Here is a 19,951-nt window from a genome sequence, read left to right as displayed (position 1 = left end):
GTTAAACCAGTAGGTGTGATAAACAGATTCACATAAATGTAGTTTCATGGTATGACAGGCACAATATTACCTTTTGTTAAGCGGACGCAGGAGCAATGTTCATGTCACTTTGGTTCATAGTGAACTTCTGCCAGTGCCCTGTAGCTCCTTGAGCATTCTGTGAGATTTGTGTCTGCCTGGGCTTGGTGATTCCTGCAGACAGAAGATTGGTGTGGCAGAAAGGAGGCAGAATGTGGGAGTAAAGTTGAGAGAGAAACAGGGGAAGGTAGAGGGAGGAGTACGCTGGGTAGAAATGAGGGAAGAAAATGAGGGGAGCAAGGAAATGGAGATAGGGAGAGAGAAAAGAATGGTGGAAGTTAAAGATGGAGGGAAGATCAACGAGGGCTTCAGGAGAGAGTGATAGTCAGTAGGAGTTGCCAGAAAAAAGAAGGGGTGGGGAGGAAGGTATAGAGATATTACAGTTATAGATAGGAGGAGAAGAGGAGAAGATAAACGATGAGTAAAAGTAGGGGGTAAGGGGAAAAGGAGGTGTGAGAAATAACGATGTACATAATGACAAATATACTATAAATCCACTATTTTCTATTTTTTTCCAAATAGTTTTTCAAAGAGATACAGCCTTAACCCTATCCCCACCACTCTTTCCTCCCAGTGTTTGGACTCCCAAGCTGCCCTCGCAGTATGGAGGCTACAATAACAAACTTTAGCCAGGTCTGCAAGTGGTTCATCTTTGGTCCCTGCCTGGCACTGGGAGCTCAGGACAGCCTGGGCTAGTCTACCACTGTGTAGCACCTCACTACAGGTGGCCAAGATGGCTGCTACAGTGGATCTCCTATTTACTTGGCCCAGTGAGGGAACAGGCCAGACTAGGGCATGGGTGCGGCCCTGGAGAAGCATTATGGGTGGGTGGAAGTATTTCAATCTAGGATTTTAGGATAGATTTGAGACTGCTAGGAAAGAAAGATAAGTGAGTGCACTGTGTCTGTAGAGGAGCGGGAGCATGGATGAGCAGCTTGTTTGAGCGACCACTGGAGGATTTTAAAGCAAACGGATGAATGGGCCAGTGACTGTAGTTTGTCTTTAATGTGGTTTAATTAAGAGAGAAAGAATAGTTAGGACCACACATAGAAGATAGAACAGAGGAGTATTTTACATTACAAATGCCATTCTTGCACTGTTTCTTGATGCACTCATTTTAGAGAACATTTGTTTCCCTGTCTGAAAAATCAGTTACTTCCAACTGGGAGTTCTGTTTGAAAGAAGGTGAGTGGATCTGCAGTAGCATTTTCATCCTTCTCTGGAATCAGTGCTCATTGAGGTCGACGGACCTTTTGATCCAGCAATAGAGTGCAGTAGAACCATTAAACAAATTTCAATTTCAGTGCAATAATCTTAAACAATATGACCCATTTGGCCTCACAAGGAAAACTCCAGTCAGGAATAAAGTTAAGGAGATTTATTACAAACTAAGGATTAAAGTCATGTAGATTATTCTCAATACAAAATTATAAACATACAATATCTCCAAAGGTTGCCTAAGGGGACGAAAGAAGTTTGGTCAAACTTACATTAACCAAGTTAATTATTCAATAACCAAAATATAAAACACTAACAGAATCAACTGCAGTAGAGACAATAAGCGTTGCTCAAGCTGGGCAAACATGAAACAAATTAAGTGTGCATTAACAATTTTCAAATGAGCAACGTAATAACACTACAGTAGCTGAATTAGGGACTGACATATGTGGAGCCAAACACATGTAGACAAAACCAAACAAAAAAAGATAGGGATAAAACAATTGGAAAAAGAAAAACTCAAACCATGATCTAACTAAGGTGGGCAAAAGATAGGTAAAAAGGGACAGCGTCAGTATGTCAGTGGCTCATTTATGAGTCACCCAAAAGGGCTTGGGAGGAAAAATTCTAAGTCCCAAGAGGGTATTTCAAAGGGGTAAGGGGCATGGCAGAGAGGAATATACCTCTCCTATGGTTCAGCAAACAGGGGTTCTTCATCAGCCAAGGTTCAGGTTGAAAAGCATCTGGAAATCTGTCTGCATCAACTCTCTCTCTGTTTCTCTGTGAGTCTGTCACTTATGTCTACCAGTCTTTCTGTCCAAAGTCCAAAAGAGCACTATAATATCGAAGTTCATAAAACTATTTGATTTGCTAGGGGAATCAAGATGTATCATCCACTAAAAATTGATCACATCACTCCAAACTGCATCATACATATCCATTCCCAGAACTGTCCTGAGAACATTTTCCATCCGTGTGATTCTATGCAGGTTTGAAACGGTTGTATAAAATGGCAGTCCATGTTCCACAAAGTTCCGATCCCAGGGCCACTGAAATACAACCCCCCTACATTTAAACAATACGATCTATTACCAAACTAGGCTTCTCATGGGAACAAAATCTGAATGAAAGCTCACGTTATTAAAAAATAAATCAGCATTCCGAACAGTCACGAAATACAACATGCAGGCCTCACTTGAGCTAACGCAAGTAAATTTCATCAATACATGTAATTAATATTATTTAATAAAGCACATTTAATACGCACATTCATAGGTTTGTGATTAATAATGCTTCAATAATATTTAATTTAAGTGTGCACTAATTCTGTAAATACATTTCAATAGATATGGCAGGTACTACATTTCTTCTATTTTCGCACATGTATTTTAATCAATGATCATTAAAAAATCAATATTGTTTCCATATATTCAATTAGTCTAAAGTCTAAATTACATGCTAATACCACTTTACATCCTGCTAACATTAAATTTAATTCAAATACCACCTGAGTCGATCTCTGCAATACAAAGAAAAGCACATTCATAAATATGTCAGTGTTATTTTCTATCTTTTAAACTGTTAGTACTTCGAGGCCCATATTTCTACTCCATATTTATATTTTGACGTTAGACATATCTAACGTAAAAACATAGGAGTTTGCACCAATTTGTTGGATGAGTGAACCTACAATGAGATGCAAGGTAGGCGTTTCCATCCCCAAAACATTGGGCCATATTTATACTTTTTGACGCACAACTGCGCCAACGCAGTTGTACGTCAAAAAGTTTAACGCCGGCTAACGCCATTCCAAAGCGCCATGCGGGCGCCTTATTTATGGAATGACGTTAGCCGGCGCAGCTGACTGGTGTGCGTCAAAAAAAATGACCCACACCAGGCAGCGCCGGCGTAGAGGAAAATGGAGCTTGGGCGTCAAAAAATGGGGCAAGTCAGGTCTGAGGCAAATATTGGCCTCAACCAGATTTGCGCCATTTTTTTTTACTCCCAACCCCCATTGAAATGACTCCTGTCTTAGCACAGACAGGAGTCATGCCCCCTTGCCCAATGGCCATGCCCAGGGGACTTATGTCCCCTGGGAATGGTCATTGGGCATAGTGGCATGTAGGGGGGCACAAATCAGGCCCCCCTATGCCACAAAAAAAAACTAATAATAATTACTTACCTGAACTTACCTTAAGTTCCCTGGGATGGGTCCCTCCATCCTTGGGCGTCCTCCTGGGGTGGGCAAGGGTGGCAGGGGGTGTCCCTGGGGGCATGGGAGGGCACCTCTGGGCTCCTTCCGAGCCCACAGGTCCCTTAACGCCTGCCCTGACCAGGCTTTAAAAAATGACGCAAAAACGGCTGGACGTCATTTTTTCAGGCCCGCCCACTCCTGTGCGTCATTTTTGCACGGGAGTTTAAATAAGGCGCACATGCCTTAGAGTCATTTTTTAGAAGGGAACGCCTACCTTGCATATCATTAACGCAAGGTAGGTGCCCACGCTAAAAAATGACGCAAACTCCAAGATCTTTGGCGCTAGACGGGTCTAACGCCAAAGTATAAATATGGAGTTAGCTTTGCGTCGGATTTGCGTAAAAAAAAACGACGCAAATCCGGCGCAAACAGAGTATAAATATGCCCCATTGTGCTATCCTCATAGTCCCATATTTATCCCCCCATGCTTAAATGACGCACGGTTGGGAGGAGGGGGCTAAATAATGGTGCTAAGCATGCTTAGCACCATTATTTAATGCCTCGGTCAGACCAGGCGTTAGGGGACCTGTGGACCCATTTCCATGGTTAAACACAATGGAATGGGTCTACAGGTGCCCTCCCAAAGCCTCAGAACACCCCCGCCCCCACCAGAGGGACATCGGAGAATGGAGGACCCCATCCCAGGTAAGTCCAGGGAAGTATTTTAAAAAAATTGCCATGAGGGGCCCTGACTCGTGGCCCCTGCATGGCACAGGGTGCAGAGGCCATGCCCAGGGGACACTTGTCCCATGTGCTGGCCATTGGGGTGGTGGGCATGACTCCTGTCTTTCCTAAGCAGGGAGTCATGTTTTGGTGGTTGTGCACCAGGAAATGGCGCTAGTCTGGTTAGAGGCATTTTTTTGCCTCTAACCAGGCTAATGTTGTTATCTGACACACAACCCCCTCCTTCCCTACTGCCACCCCACCCGGCTAGCATTTTTTTGTAACACGCTAGCCCAAGTTTAGCGGCAGCTTGCACCATACAATTAATGCGGGTCCCGGCTGGCGTTGTTAAATGACGCAAGCCGGCGCTACACTTTTTGGTTCAAAACTGCATTCCTGCAGTTTTGCACCAAAAAGTATAAATTCGGGCCTGAATATCGTAAGGCATAACTGTCATATTCTGATGACTTTTGTGACAGGAAGGACACCACTTAATTTCAGGTTATATCAGTTATAACTGCACACTCAAACAAATGGGTCAAGAGCGCTTCACAAACGAAGCACAATGCATAAAAAAGTTAAACGCACTGCAGGCAAGAAGTCATACCACAAGGGTTAACCACGCAATTCTTTACACAGGTTTCGTACTGATAGTAAGATAAATAGCGTTTTTTATTTATTTAACTTGAAGCAAAAAAATTGAATTTTAAATCATGAAGGCTTAGGGTTGTGGTGACCTATTTGATGTAATATAGTTTTATTACGTTTAATTAAGGGCTAGAATTCGGGGTGGGGCTGGAGGAAGATTAATGTAATCCAACTTTAATTTATTTTAAAAGTATTTCATGAAATTAAGGCTACCGTAAGGAGTCGCTGTATGGTCATGTGAAGTTTATTTTTCTTTGTTACATGTAATTAAAATAATTAAGCAATGGAATAGAGTTACAAGAAGGTTAAAGTTATTTGATTTAAGTTAAATTATTAGGGGCGTGCGTTAAAGTTGGCAATAGGGTTTGAGTAAAATATATATTATTTAATTCAAGCTAATATTAATAATAATGAAATTGGGTTATCATTATCATTAAAACTTAGGTTTGAATTAAAGGAGTTAGGTGGTCAATACGACCGCCAGGGGTAATGTGGCGTCCGTACCGCCAACAGGCTGGCGGTACGGAGACCAGTATTACGACCGCAGCGGTAGTGCCGCGGTCACTCCGCCGGGGCTGGCGGTTTCCCGCCGTTTTAGCCCCGGCGGTGATAATCCACCAGGGCAGCGCTGCAAGCAACGCTGCCCTGGGGATTATGACCCCCCTACCGCCAGCCTGTTTCTGGCGGTTTGCACCGCCAGGAAGAGGCTGGCGGTAAGGGGTGACCTGGGGCAGACAGTGAAAAGCGCGACGGGTGCAGTAGCACCCGTCGCACGGCCGCAACACCGCCGGCTCCATTAGGACCCGGCTCCTATGTTGCGGCCTCATCCCCGCTGGGCCGACGGGTGTAAACTTGGTTTGCGCTCGCCGGCCCAGCTGGGATATCATAATGGGGTCCGCGGGAGTGCGGCCGCACGGCGGTTACCGCTTTGCGGGCGCCGTAGCCGCCCACCAAGCTCGTAATGACCCCCTTAGTGTTTTTGAACAAAGTCAGCTTACTACTTCTTCACAAACAGGGAGCTACTATGGTATCGGAGGAACTCTTGTCGTGCCCCTCCGGAGAGAAAGCCTGTGCCGACGGGTGATGCTGTGAGGGCAGTGAGCAGCCTGACCTCTGCATCCTGAGCCAGACTCACAGGTGCGCACTTGAAGGCACCTTCTGCATCGCTGAACTCTTCTGTGCTGTAAGAGGATTTAAGACGAGACCTGGGCTGGTTGGGCCCCGGAAGAACTTGCTGCAGACAGTGGTGCAGCACTGTGGACACTTTTGACTAAGGGCCTGATTTAGAGTTTTCCAGATGAGTTACTCTGTCACAAAAGCAACGAATATCCCATCCGCCATATTATGATCTCCATAGGCCATGATGGGATCGTAATACGGCGGACGAGATATCCGTCACGTTTTTGACAGAATGACCCCCCTCTGCCAAACTCTAACTAAGGCCCTAAAGTCCTAAAAAGTCAGAAGGGAGAACTTTTGAGTACGGCGTAATAGTTTGCATTCTCTAATGCGGTCACCAGTGAATGGGGAATAACATTGAGGGCACTGGCGGAGCTGAGCCCCAAACGGGCATTTGTTCCAGTCTTGAGTCATGTGGAAAGCAGATGGCAAGCATTTTCCTATTATTTCTAACACTTCTTCAGACATGTGTTATATTATTTTAATACCTGCAATTAGTTCTCTGTTTTGTTTTAAAAAACGGATAATGTGTAACAGGCTTTTCCAATTATATTCCTAGTTCCTGCAAGAAATGTTAAAAAATAAATATTGCCATTGGTAAAGATAAAAAATATTGAAATCACTGTTGAGTTTTACAATACCTTAAAGTAGGTGTTTGCTTTTCCCTCAGTATTTAGGTTTCTATTTTTACCTATTTAACAACACTTTATGAACAAGCATTGGCACTGCCAACAGTGTAGCACTCATATTATTAAGGCGAAACATAGTGGCTTTAAATACTTCTTGAAACAGGAGCACAAGCCCCAGAAGAGCACAGGGCCTGATGCAAACAACAACAGCTACCCTTCCCTTGCAGTGGCACTTGTAAAATGACAGTATTGTTAGTTTTCAGAGAACTGTCATACATTTAGTGGAATACTACAATCACCCAGAATAGCCTCATTAAACATTTAACGGGAAGACATGAAAAATGTGTGAGCCACTGTAAGCTTGAGCCAGGTGCTTGGCTATGGCTCAGCTTGAGATCATCTTGAAACCTTAGGCCTAAAACAAGCTGAGCTTTCATGGTAGGCGATGCTGCCTATTTGCTACAGCTGCTGACTATGTAACATGGAAACCAGGTTGCTTACCTGGATACAGAAAGTAGTGTGCCGGTTGGGTTGTCAAATATCTGTGGACTGTAATTTATAGATTGATCTTGAAGGTGAAATTATCTTTCTGAGTTCTGGGTTGTGGGATGATGTAGTTATTATTGACATAGCCACGTTTTCAGCTATCTTCTGAAGTGTATATGCTTTTGAATGCTTCTAATCTTGGCTAATAACAAGTTTCGGAGCTTGGAAGCTCATATTGAGAAAGCCGTGCCTCTACTGGTAAGATGGTATGAAGGGGGAGGCGTGGCCGGGCCACGAAACAAGATGGCCGCTTAGAGCGAGAGCTCCGCGCCGAGGCGGTCCCGGAAGGGGCGACGGGGGCGAGAAGACAGCCGGACAACACACCGGGTTCGGTGCCCCTCCACCCCTACAACAGCGGCGACACGGAACCATGTCCGGGGACCCCGTAGGAGCGGGACGCAAGGCAGGAAACTCGCGACTCGCCCCAGGCCGATAAGGCCTGGAGAAAGGGGCGGAGTCGCGTCTTCGGAAGACCGCGGACGGCGTGCCCGTAGCGACAAGGAGCAAGCTGAACAGGCCGCAGGGACTGCGGGAGCCGTGACGACCCGCATCCATCTCCCTACAACGCCAACAAACACCCGTGGACCTTCCCCCCCCCACAGGGAGACGGGAAGACGCAGCAAAGGGGTGCGGCCCCTTCGACAGCCGGGAGAGAAACCCAAAGAGAGGTAGGATCGAATCTCTTCAAAATAAGCACGGCATCGCCGGAGGCAGAGGCAGACCTTCTCCCCTCTTTTCCATCACAGAGGGACAACAAAAACCCTCCCGCTGAGATAATAAACTTTCTCCCCCCCCCCTCCAGACAACTAATACTGAGGAGGGCAGAGGGGCACGACGGGAGGCACGTGGAGGCGAGGGGACGAGAGGGGTGAGCGACTGGGGGGGCACCGGAGATGAGGAGAGCCAGAGGGAGCCAAGAGAACAGAGATACAGGAGAAGGGAGTGGACTGACACCAGTGTAAGCCACCGAACATCTATATCCTTATCGGAATCTACGGAGGGAATCTCGGGCCCCACGTGGTCAGACTCTGTAGACAATTGAGGCGATGCCCGGCAACAAACCGAACCATAAACCTGTCAGCAAGCCTGCACGACAACTATTATTCTCAGAAGCGCTACAACACAAACGCCTAACCCCCACGAAGATAAACCCTCAAACATCGCCACCTTTAAACGAGTCCACCACGATGCCTGATAAAGATCAATCCACGACTATGGACAGGATACTACAAGAGATCACCACCGTCAGCCGCCGCATAGAGGGGATGGACGCCTCTATAACTTCATTGACACTAGAAACCAAATCCATGCGATCTGACATTGCCGGCTTTCAATCTAGAGTGACAGGGCTAGAACAACGCATGGGATCACTAGAGACGCAGATCAACACGTCTCAGGTGCGAGAACAAGACTTCATCTACCTCAGGAGCAAACTAACGGACATGGAGGACAGGAGCCGGAGAGACAATATCTGCATACTTGGGATCCCGGAAAACGAAGAAGGCTCGGATATGCAGACTTTTCTGACCTCCACTCTTCCAAAAATGATTTCATTGGACTTTGACCCGCCGCTAGAATTCCAACGGGCACACAGGATAGGCCCAAAACGCTCTGACAACTCCTCAAGGCCCCGCCCAATCATTGCATGCTTGCTGCGGCATAATCAAACCCGACAAATACTCCAAGTAGCACGCAACCACGGCCCTTTCCGAATAGACCAGCACGAGATCCGAATAACCGCTGATTACTCCAAGGAAACCAACGAACGTAGAAAGGCTTTCCTAGCCCTACGACCCCGGCTTCGCAAACTAGAGATGAAATACGGTCTCTTTGACCCTGCAAGAATGTGGGTTACAAAAAATGGAGTATCCAAGGACTTTTATAACCCCGACGAATTGAGACTCTTCCTTGACTCTTTCCAATCCCAGCCTATGGACTCTTACAACACAGACAGTGAGCATGACATTGTAGGAGGCAGTGATAGGGCCGAAACCCCCCACTCGGGAATAGAAAAGGTGAAGACGGCTCTACACGACACCGGAGCCAGTCATAGAGGTAGAGACATGGAGAGACTAACTAGATCATATGATGACAGGGGTCAGATTTTACACGCAGTAGTAACCCACACCCAATTATCGGAAAGAGACAAATCCCGCTCCCCTTTAAAGCCTACAACTGGGTCTTCTTGAGAAGGTAACGCGACAAGACGACTTATGGGACTATCGCCAGAGAGTCGAAAATAACCACTATAGACTCCGCGGAAGGATGAGTACCTTTCCAGATCATATGTGTATTACTATTGTAATTGTCTAAGACTGCTAGTATCAATGTTAAAACCAGATACATGAAAAATCTATGCTCTTTATGACTAGAGCCGAGACCCTATAATGGAAACTACTAGTAAATCGTTATTTGCCCTCAGTACACAACAGATGATGATTACTAGAACAGGGATCAGACCCCACCAACTCACTGTATGTTGAATAAGGGCCCGGTCCCGACCCTATAACCCTATAACAAGGTAACAAGGTAACAGGGGCATTAAACAGATAACAAAAAATAAACACTAATTAACTATCATGGAACTTACCTTACATTCCACACACTACAAAGTATCTCATGGTAGTAAACAACAAAGTATGTGAAACTTTCCTAATACACACCACACTCGACCAGCGCCGACATTAGAACCGTTTAGCCCCCATTATCACCCCAAGGGATGGGACTAGACCACGCAAAGATAAATTAATTCCAATACAGGGACACACAATACGATATAACCTGAAACATATCAAAGCTCCCACTACTTGACTTGACCTTATTCTACAATAAGAAACTGGAAAAAAAAAAAAAAAAAAAAATTGAACACGAGGACATAATACCACATAATACCGCATAACAAAGCGAAATATTATGACATTCTACACTGCCACTCCACACCACATTATAACATCACAATGTAAATTATAAACTATTAGCTATTCTTTTCCCCAGACGTTCGTACCTACCCCCATCCTAATCATTATTACTATCTTAAATTATCATCAACAACAGAACGACTATGATGGTGGCACATACCAAGTAAGACCTTAGTAGGTCAGTATTATGATGTAATAATACACGGCAAGGAGCTAGTAATAGGATGAGATACGCACTATCCTCGCGTAACCCGGGGCTCAGCTACACTCATTACCTATCCTACGATTAATAGAGAGACGTTTGGCATAATGGCTCCTAACATGATAAGGTGATAAGATGCCAGGATATGTTATGTTGATCAACCTAATATGTCATTGAACAGTTGTAAGGCGAGACGAGGCAGTGTTATAGTTGAAAAGAAATGCTCAGGAAGTATTATATTATACTGTATATTGGTATCTTTATGTACCCATGCATACGCGAGAACTATAATACTCTGTTTGAGCTCTCTCCCCCCCCTCCTCTGCCCTGCCCCCCCCTCCCCTCGCCAGCCGGTCTCGGTCTTTCTGTCTGCCCAGTCCCTACTTTAATTTACGACCCTATCTTATGAACTTCTAAACACCTTACGATACCATACAACATCAAGTACTAGGCACAACATCCTAAACACCATACCCCATCAACACCCGACACCCCCTCCCTCCTCTCCAGCGCCGCTCAGGTACTATAGTTATTAACCGATCATTACTTCTGCCAATATACACTTTAGTTATATAACTAATACACTAGCCACTAACCACCGATGAACAGACCCACTTCCCGATACATAAACATAAGCACTGCTGTGTGCCCCCCCCCACCCCTCCTTATCACCGACATATCGATGACTGGCTGTCTGCTGTTTCCCCCCTTCGCCCCCCCCGATCGAGACCGCCCGACGGCACGAGAGCTCCGAGAGAAATCGGTCCCGCCGTTTACAGACCTAACGAACGAAGGAGGTTGGACTCCTAACCTCCCTCATCCCTACCCTTCTCCACTTCTTCCCCCAAATTGCACGCTCTCTTGCTATACTCTCAATCTCAACTTCAGCACACGCATCCATCCCTCCCCCCCCTTCTCCCTCTTTTCTTCTCCCTCTCATTTCTCCTTGCCTTCTTTTTCCCTCATATTTCCCCTCCATCTGGCTCTCGTCCTACTTACATTACCTCTCTTCCTTCACCCTCTCCTCTCTCTTCTCTTTCTTCTCCAGAGGATTCCCTTGGCCTCCACCAGCTACTAACCCCCGTATATATAAAATAAAATAAAATAAAACACCGTATCATATCGAAACACAACTCCCACTCTAACTACTAAGTCAATATCTCCCACCCTCCCTCCCCCCCCCCCACCAACACCAACCCCGGATCGAGGGTGCTTACTTACTCACAATTATCCAATATGTCGAAGCCCCACCCTCAAGCAACGCGTCCATTACGCATACTCTCTTGGAATGTACACGGCATGACGAGCTATGTTAAGCGGAAAAAGATACTGTCCTATCTTCAATCCAAAAAAACAGATATAGCTCTGATTCAAGAGACTCACCTTGACACTCTGGAATCCAGTAAACTTAAACGGTATTGGGTAGGGAAGGTTGCCTTCAGCTGCCGTCCAACGAGTCAGGAATCTGGAAGTAACGGACCCCGCAAATGTGGAGTGGCGATACTAGTGCGTAAATCCCTCCCGGTCACTATCATTAAAACCTGGAATGATACGGAAGGAAGGTATGTATTTGCTAAATTAAAACTAGGGGACACTGTTTTCTGCGTGGGATCCGTTTACGCACCAACCGGCCTAAAACGCCCATTCCTTCTACAGCTAAATCGCCTCCTGACAGAAATCGGAACTACTCGATACATAATTGGGGGAGACTGGAATCTCGTCCAAGACGCCATAATGGATAGGACAGGCCCTGTCGATGTATGTAACAATCACGACAGAGCGCTTCTGACAGACCTGACCACTGACGTCGGTCTGGTGGACTGCTGGAGAATACAACACCCGAAAGATAAGGAATATACTTTCTTATCCACCGTCCATGGCACCCAATCGCGTCTGGATTATTTCTTAGTATCACACACTGTAATCCCTCATATACAAGACACCTGTATCCTAGACAGCGGGCTCTCAGATCACTCCCCAATACTAATCCGGATCCAGGTGGGACTCTCCTTCTCTGGTCTTAAACCATGGCGACTGGCTGTACACAGATATCGCTCTCCACAAGGGAAGGAACAATTAAAAGCTCATGTAACCACATACATGGCCGAGAATTCAGGCACTGTATCCTCAAAAAGGATCCTATGGGCGGCAGCAAAAGCAACCCTAAGAGGGAATATGATGCGAGATGCAGCGCTGGCCAACAAAGACAGAATAGCCCGCCAAACCACCTTAGAGACCACGATACAGGACCTCACTAAACAATATACCGCCCAACCATCCCCTAGGCTGCGACACGCCTTAGAACAGGCCCGCATGGCACACAATGAACTCTATACATCTCAGGCGGAATACGCACTGCAAAAATTGCGAGGCCGCCATTACGAACAAGGGGAAAAAGCAGGTCGCCTCCTAGCGGCGCAGCTCCGACAAAGAGAGGCAGCCTCTGCCATTGCGGCCATAACATCTTCTTCAGGAGCAGTGCTAACTCGCCCACAAGACATTGTAAACGAGTTCGCCAAGTACTACCGACATTTGTACACTCCTGAAACAACGACAGATCAAACACAAATGGAGACATTCCTTGCCGCGGCCAATCTACCCCGTCTGTCTGAGGCAGACAGGGCCCTCTTGGACGGTAACATAAGCAAAGAAGAGATAACCCAAGTTATAACAAGCCTCCCCTACCATAAATCACCAGGAGAGGACGGATTCCCTGCGGAATTCTATAAATGGGCTGGGGAGGAGGCAATAACCGCAGTACATGAAGCACTGACGGAAGCATGTCAAGAAGGCTCCCTGGGCGCTCTATCCAATAAAGCCACGATTGTTATCTTGCCTAAGCCAGGGAGAGACCCCCTTCTTTGCGGCAGTTACCGTCCTACCTCCCTTTTGAATGGGGATGTCAAACTCCTAGCCAGTGTTTTAGCAGCGCGGCTCCGCAAGGTGATACCATCATTGATTCACTATACCCAAGTAGGATTTGTACCAGGCCGTACCTCCAGAAATCATATGCGAACTCTTTGCCATACACTGTTAGAATCCATACAATTACCTGACGAAGCCCTAGCCCTGTCCCTAGACGCGGAGAAAGCATTCGACCGCATTGAGTGGCCCTACCTATTCACAACCATGAAGCATTTTGGCCTGGGGGAACAATTTATCTCTAAAGTACGTTTATTATATGACCACCCCACAGCACAGGTTAACTGTGGGGGCATCATGTCAGACCCATTCCCTATCGGAAGGGGCACACGCCAGGGATGCCCCTTGTCGCCACTTCTATTTTTATTGGCCTTGGAACCCCTAGCTGCCACCATACGAAATTCTCACCAAATAAAAGGGATCCATATCACCGGGGGCATATCCAAAATATATCTCTACGCAGACGACATTCTGTTAACAATGTCCGATCTAGAAACCTCGCTCCCAGCACTACTTTCCACTATAGAAGACTTTGCATCCCTATCCGGATATCGGGTAAACTGGGATAAAAGTGAGGCACTCCCATTATCCCGCATAACGACGAGGGCAGCGATACATGGCCTTCAATTCAAATGGACCCCGACCCGCCTTAAATATTTAGGAACGTTTATTAACAGAGGTCTAGAACATATGGTCAGGGACAACATAGACCCCCTTATATCTAAAATGAAACAAGACTTTGCCAAATGGTCCCTACTGGGCCTGTCCATGTGGGGCAGGACACAGGCGGTCAGAATGGTCACCTTACCACGCTTCACATACGTGTTAGGCATGCTTCCCCTACAGATACCTCTTTCCTCACTCCGATTAATAGACGCATCCATAAGGGCCTTCGTCTGGGGCTCCTCACGCCCAAGACTGAAACCTGCAATAATACTGGCACGACGGCTCTACGGAGGATTAGGACTACCCTCGGTAGAACAATACTCTCTGGCCCTACAACTCTCACAGCTAATATATACGCTTCCGGATATAGCCGATCCACCGCAATGGGTGATCACAGAGAAACTCCTATATGGACAGTATACGGAGATGGGAGGAACATACGCCGACCACGTTCCCTTAACTAACCCCATCCTCAAGGCTACAAACACAGCGTGGTGCAGAGCCCATCAACTACTAGGAGTACACCCCTCCCTGCATACTCAGGCTCCCATAGCAGGGAATAAAAGCATTAAAATAGGAGGGACTATTCTCAGATGGCCCCAATGGTCCGAGGCAGGTATCCACAATATATCTCACATAATAGATGGAGATAGCTTCCGCACATTCGCCTCCCATCAGGAAGAATTCGGTATCCAAAGTAACCAGGAGTGGCGATATCTACAGCTCAAACACAGTATGCGGAGAACATTAGGAACCCCCCCGTGGCTGCTCAAAACCTCACCCATCGTCACCTATCTTCAGAAATGGGGCCGACAAAAAGGCGTCTTGGCTGGCCTCTATGCCGAATTAACTAACCACCTTTACTCTCAGCCTTTACTTGAACGACTACGCTTAAAGTGGCAGGACATACTAGAGATAACCTACACAGACGAAGAATGGCCAGACATAGTAGAAGCCCTCGACAGGGGCGTACGTGAAGCACGCCTGAAATTTTGCCTATTTAAAATCCTTCAGGGATGGTACTGGACCCCCGTTAAACTCTTCAGGGCAGGGCTGATACCTCACGCGAACTGTTGGAGATGCACAGAGCCATATTGCGACCAACTTCATATTTTATGCCACTGCCCCACGGTACAGTCACTATGGGACGCGGTACGCCTCGCCTTATCGGACTTCATACAGATACCAAAACCGACCCCACCAGCATTTATCATTCTACATGACATTCGCCCGTATCCCTCCCTATCGCGGGCACATAAACGATTAATCCACACGGCGCTAGCCACGGCCAAAATATGCATACTCCGGCACTGGAGATCTAGCATTGCCCCCACACCCATGGAATGGATGACGGCCATGTATCAAACGGCTACCCATGAACGAGTGATTTATAACCTACAGGACCAAGCAGAACAATTTGAGGAGGTCTGGTGCCCATTCTTGAAGAGACCATGAAGCGGCTGGTGGATGACCAACGGATGATCAATGTTCAATGATCAATGATTAGGGAATATTGATTACCAATCACCCTCTGAGAATCCTAGACTCCGGAAACACATTTAATCTCCTACTGCCCCCTCTCCCTCTCCCTAGCTATGCTATCCTCTCTTCTCTCTCTCTTTTTTCTCTCTCTCTATCAATCCACAGGCCTCTAATTTTGTCACATGCCCGAGACCCTGAACTACCCAACATAGTAATACAAGTCGCTTCCTAACACAAACAAGGACTGAGAAATCAACTCATATAAGACGTAGACACTCTCTAACCGACCTTACCATATCTATCATACATATTATCTACCCCTAGATAATAACTTGCTACAGACGGAGAAGTACAGAACGATCTACTCTTAGGCCTGAACAAGCTAGTCTCAGGATACAAAGACCCCCTGCCTACCTCGAGTCTCTTCATCCTACACTCCCCCGCGATTACCCTTCCTCTTTCTCCCTCTTTCTTTCCCTTCTCTCCCCCTCCCCATTTCATATACTATTTTGTCTCTCCCCTATACCAAGACCAACCCCTCCTACACAACCCTATCCTCGCCCCCCCTCCCCTCACCACCCCCCCCACCTGTTTTCCACTCTTCTTCAAAATAAGGGTACACAACTCTACTATGCAACTGGGAATTTTTACTTACCTGACAGTACATGTATATATGCTTACAATGGAAATAATTGTGGCAAACGAACAAAAACAATGTTTTGAAAGCTAAACAGTTTGTTTATATGCTGTATGTACCGCCTTATATATTCTTAATAAAACTTTTGAAACTTAAAAAAAAAAAAAAAAAAAAAAAAAGATGGTATGAAGGGCTATGGTAGAAGCCTGGACCACAGTGTTCTTTTTGTCTGTTTGTTGAATTTGATTTCTTAGTATAGTGTTCTTTTTCCTTGAGAGGCTCTGTGGACAATGTAGAGTGTCTGAAATATTGCTCTTTTAGCCATAAGTAGACAGTGGGGTAATTGCAGAACCAGAGTCAGGTTTTCTTGAGTGAAGGTAGAGAAGCAATCTTGCAGCAGCATTTTAGATTAATCTGAATCCATGTTTACCCTTAGGTTTCTGACTTCTCTTGATGTTGTTGGAGTGGCCTCTAGTTTCTTGGGCTATATGATGGTAGACTGGTATTTTTGCTGTTGGCCGCAGTCCATGATCTCTGTTTTTTCAGTGCTATTGTTAGGGTAGCAAAGCCCAACCCCAATTCATGTACCACCATCTTCTTTTATGGGATAGGTTTTATGTGCAGTGTGGATCTCATTTTGCAATCTTGCAGTTGTATGCTGTTCCACTCAAACTGACTGGTGCTATGTGTTTTTTCAGCCCACATCACTGGGAAAATGTTGCCTTAATACAAGTGTCGCTATCAGGCATAAATGTTCCCAATTGTATTAGAGCAGCTTGTTTCTATAAGGAGGGAATTAATAGTACTAGACATTAGGTACTGACATGTTGATGCATATGTTTCAAGGGTTAGCTATCACCTCCACTAGGTTTATTGTGTGTCCTCCATCATGGACTCTGCAAAGCATCCTAGGCTCTAAAATCGAAGCCATTATCTAGAGAAATTGAAATGGACTTTGGTAGTGAAATTCCCATGGTTTATGGTTAATTGGCATTCTGTGTCCCAGATAGAAGGTTGCTGAAGCTGAAGTTAGCACTTGAGACTGTGCCTGAGCAGCTGCCAGAAACCAGTGTTTCTGCATGGCTATCTTTGACAGTAGGCGTCATATAAAACAGAATGGGCTAGTTTTTGCATTGATACTGTTTTGTATCTTTCATTGGATATGGGCTACCTGTGTGTTTAGCAAATACTGTATTCCCATTTTTATTATTCATTGGCAGTGTCCCCTGCATAGTAAACAGGCATGTGCCCGACTGCATGCAATACTATAATCCTGACTTTTTGTTTATCCCTACAATCATGCTAATTTACTGTGTTTAGAGGCCTAAGCCTCTAAATGTCCATCAACTGTTCTGTATCCTAGAGGGGTGTGCCAAGCATGTACTTGTAGTGGGCATAGGACTACAGAACATGCTCTAAGTAAGACACCTCAATTGGTGGTGGCAACGTACTGGGTTTTTGTGAATCTTTTATAAGACCAGACCATTTTCTCACATGTACAGTTCTGCTTTAAGTTGAACCCGAACTTGTGCTGACATTCCATGTGAGTGAAGAGTATGTACATATGTAGTAGGTATGCAGCACACATATGGTAGTAGGACTCTGTATTTGGTGAGAGTTTCAGTACTGGGACCAGAGGGATCCATTTTTGATGACCCCTGCTTTAGAATGGTACAAGAATGAGGAGGGATACAGCTTGCTTAAACAATAAAAGTGTATTGACCACATTCTTGCAAACGAAGTGAGGAGACCCAGAAACCGAAGTGAGAGACGATGGAGACAAGTTTACCATTAGAAATTCAATGAGGCACTAATTATCAGATGGCTGCTGATTCATTTTTCAGGAGCAATGTCGTTTGATGGATGGGAGGGCTGAAACTGAAGTTTCTGTTGTTCAAGGTAGAAAAGTTTCTAAGCATGCCAGCATCACAGCAACCTTCTGTGAGAGCCATTGGCTTGCACAAAGGCTGAGTTTGGGAGACAACCATCAAATTACATTTGGAAGAGAACTGGCCTAAACCAGTTCGGAAACCTTAGACAGTGGATCCACATCACTGGAAAATAAGTATAATAGTGGGGCCCAAGCCACCTTACTTTGTTCCACTTCCAAGTGAGTGCCCAGCAATGTCAGAGGAGAAACTGTCCAAGCAGGAGGAGAATCTCAGCATGTTCCTGGTGTGAGGAACATCCAGAAGAAGTTGTGAACTGCGCCAAGACTGTTAAGCATCAAGCATCAATGTGTCATCCAGCATCTTGCCATGTGCCAGAGAGACTGGTGCTGCCTCTACTGATATCAGCATCAAAGATCCCTCATGATCAGCGAGGCAAACTCCCTGATCAGTTAAAGACTCACACCCAGTGACCACTTGGCCTGGAATATGTACCTGCTGTGTGCCATGTCAAAGTGTCTGTCAGCCTGGAACAGTGATATTTCTAAATTTGAGTGCCAGTATCTGAGCCTGCCATGCTGTTTCCATCAAGCATTTTATATTACAAGAGTTTACATTGCCACAACCTCTGCAGCTATAGAGCAACTGCCACAGAAACAAGAATGTGGAACTCATCTGCCTACATCATCAGATCTGTGAGGCATATTCATCAGGGTTTTTCATCACCCTTGCACCACACAAGGGGACACTAGAGTGATTCCTAACCTATAGGACCAAGCAAGCCACCTTGCGTAGCTGTAAGTGGCTTGGTAAATCTAGAGAAATGCAAGACACAAATCGCTCCCTTGCCTTATTCTGCGGCAGGAAGGCATGCCATGGGTGGATCGTGGGTGTTCCCTCGCATCCATCCATGGATTTTGACACATTCTCAGATTTACCAACATTGGTAGACCTGGGAATGCTTCAGAATTGCACGCCTCCCCACCAGAGACTCAAAGAGGAGAAATATCTTTATTTCTTCTTCTTCTTTCCTCATTCTAAGTGTGCTAATTCTGTAGCACACATAGAAAGAGGAAAATGCCTCTGATGATTGTTGTTGTGTAGAAAGGTGTCCGTTCCTGCAAAAAACAACAACCCCACATTCAACACAGGAACCCTTGCAATATGACGCAAGGGTGCCTGCGTTGGCGCTAGGCAACCAAAAGTGCACCAGCTATATATCAGGACAGGAATGTGCAATACAATAGTAAATATGGCGCATTCCTGCTCTTCCCTTTTCACACAATGCAGCAAAGTGGCTTGCTGCGTTACATTGTGTGAATTTTTTATTAAAATGTCCCTGCATCTCCAGTACGAAGATAAAAGTAAGGCCTGTGATTGGAGACTAAATACAGAGAGAAGGCTGCCAGAGTGAAATTAAAATGCTGAAAACTGTTTGAATAGATTAAGGGGCATATTTATACTCTGTTTGCGTCGAATGTGCGTCAAAATTTTTGACGCACAATCGGCGCAAACCCTGCCCCATATTTATACTTTGACGTCCGACCCCGCGGGTGTCAAAGTTCCACCATGTGCGTCATTTTTTGGAAGGGGGAACCAGCCTTGCGTTAATGATATGCAAGGTAGGCGTTCCCTTCCAAAAAATGACATTAAGGCCTGTGTCCCATATTTATACTGTGACGTTATTTTGACGCACAGGAGGGGGCAGGCCTTAAAAAACGGCGCCCAGCCTGATGGGCGCCATTTTTTAACGCCTGGGTCAGGGCAGGCGTTAAGGGACCTGTGGGCTCAGAAGGAGCCCAGAGGTGCCCTCCCCTGCCCCCAGGGACACCCCCTGCCACCCTTGCCCACCCCAGGAGGACACCCAAGGATGGAGGGACCCATCCCAGGGAAGTAGAGGTAAGTTGGGGTAAGTATTTTTTTCGTATTTTTTTTGTGGCATAGGGGGGCCTGATTTGGGCCCCCCTACATGCCACTATGCCCAATGACCATGCCCAGGGGACAGAAGTCCCCTGGGCAT

General features: G+C 46.0%; 1 protein-coding gene and 1 long non-coding RNA gene across 3 annotated transcripts in view; one reads left to right on the top strand and one right to left on the bottom strand.

Moving 5' to 3' along the window:
- The window catches only part of LOC138300947 (uncharacterized), a 156,854-nt gene that overhangs the window by 72,132 nt on the left and 64,771 nt on the right, over positions 1-19,951 (bottom strand). Inside the window, exon 2 of the long non-coding RNA XR_011205042.1 lies at positions 71-384. This is a non-coding gene — a long non-coding RNA (uncharacterized lncRNA). The remainder of the gene's footprint in view (positions 1-70; positions 385-19,951) is intronic.
- Positions 1-19,951, top strand: part of C6H10orf71 (chromosome 6 C10orf71 homolog) — a 121,924-nt gene that overhangs the window by 82,376 nt on the left and 19,597 nt on the right. The window lies entirely within an intron of this gene.

This window comes from Pleurodeles waltl, chromosome 6 (assembly GCF_031143425.1).
Source record: "Pleurodeles waltl isolate 20211129_DDA chromosome 6, aPleWal1.hap1.20221129, whole genome shotgun sequence".
NCBI lineage: Eukaryota > Metazoa > Chordata > Amphibia > Caudata > Salamandridae > Pleurodeles > Pleurodeles waltl.
Note: the sequence above shows the minus strand (reverse complement) of the source record. Positions and strands in the feature narration are given on the sequence as shown.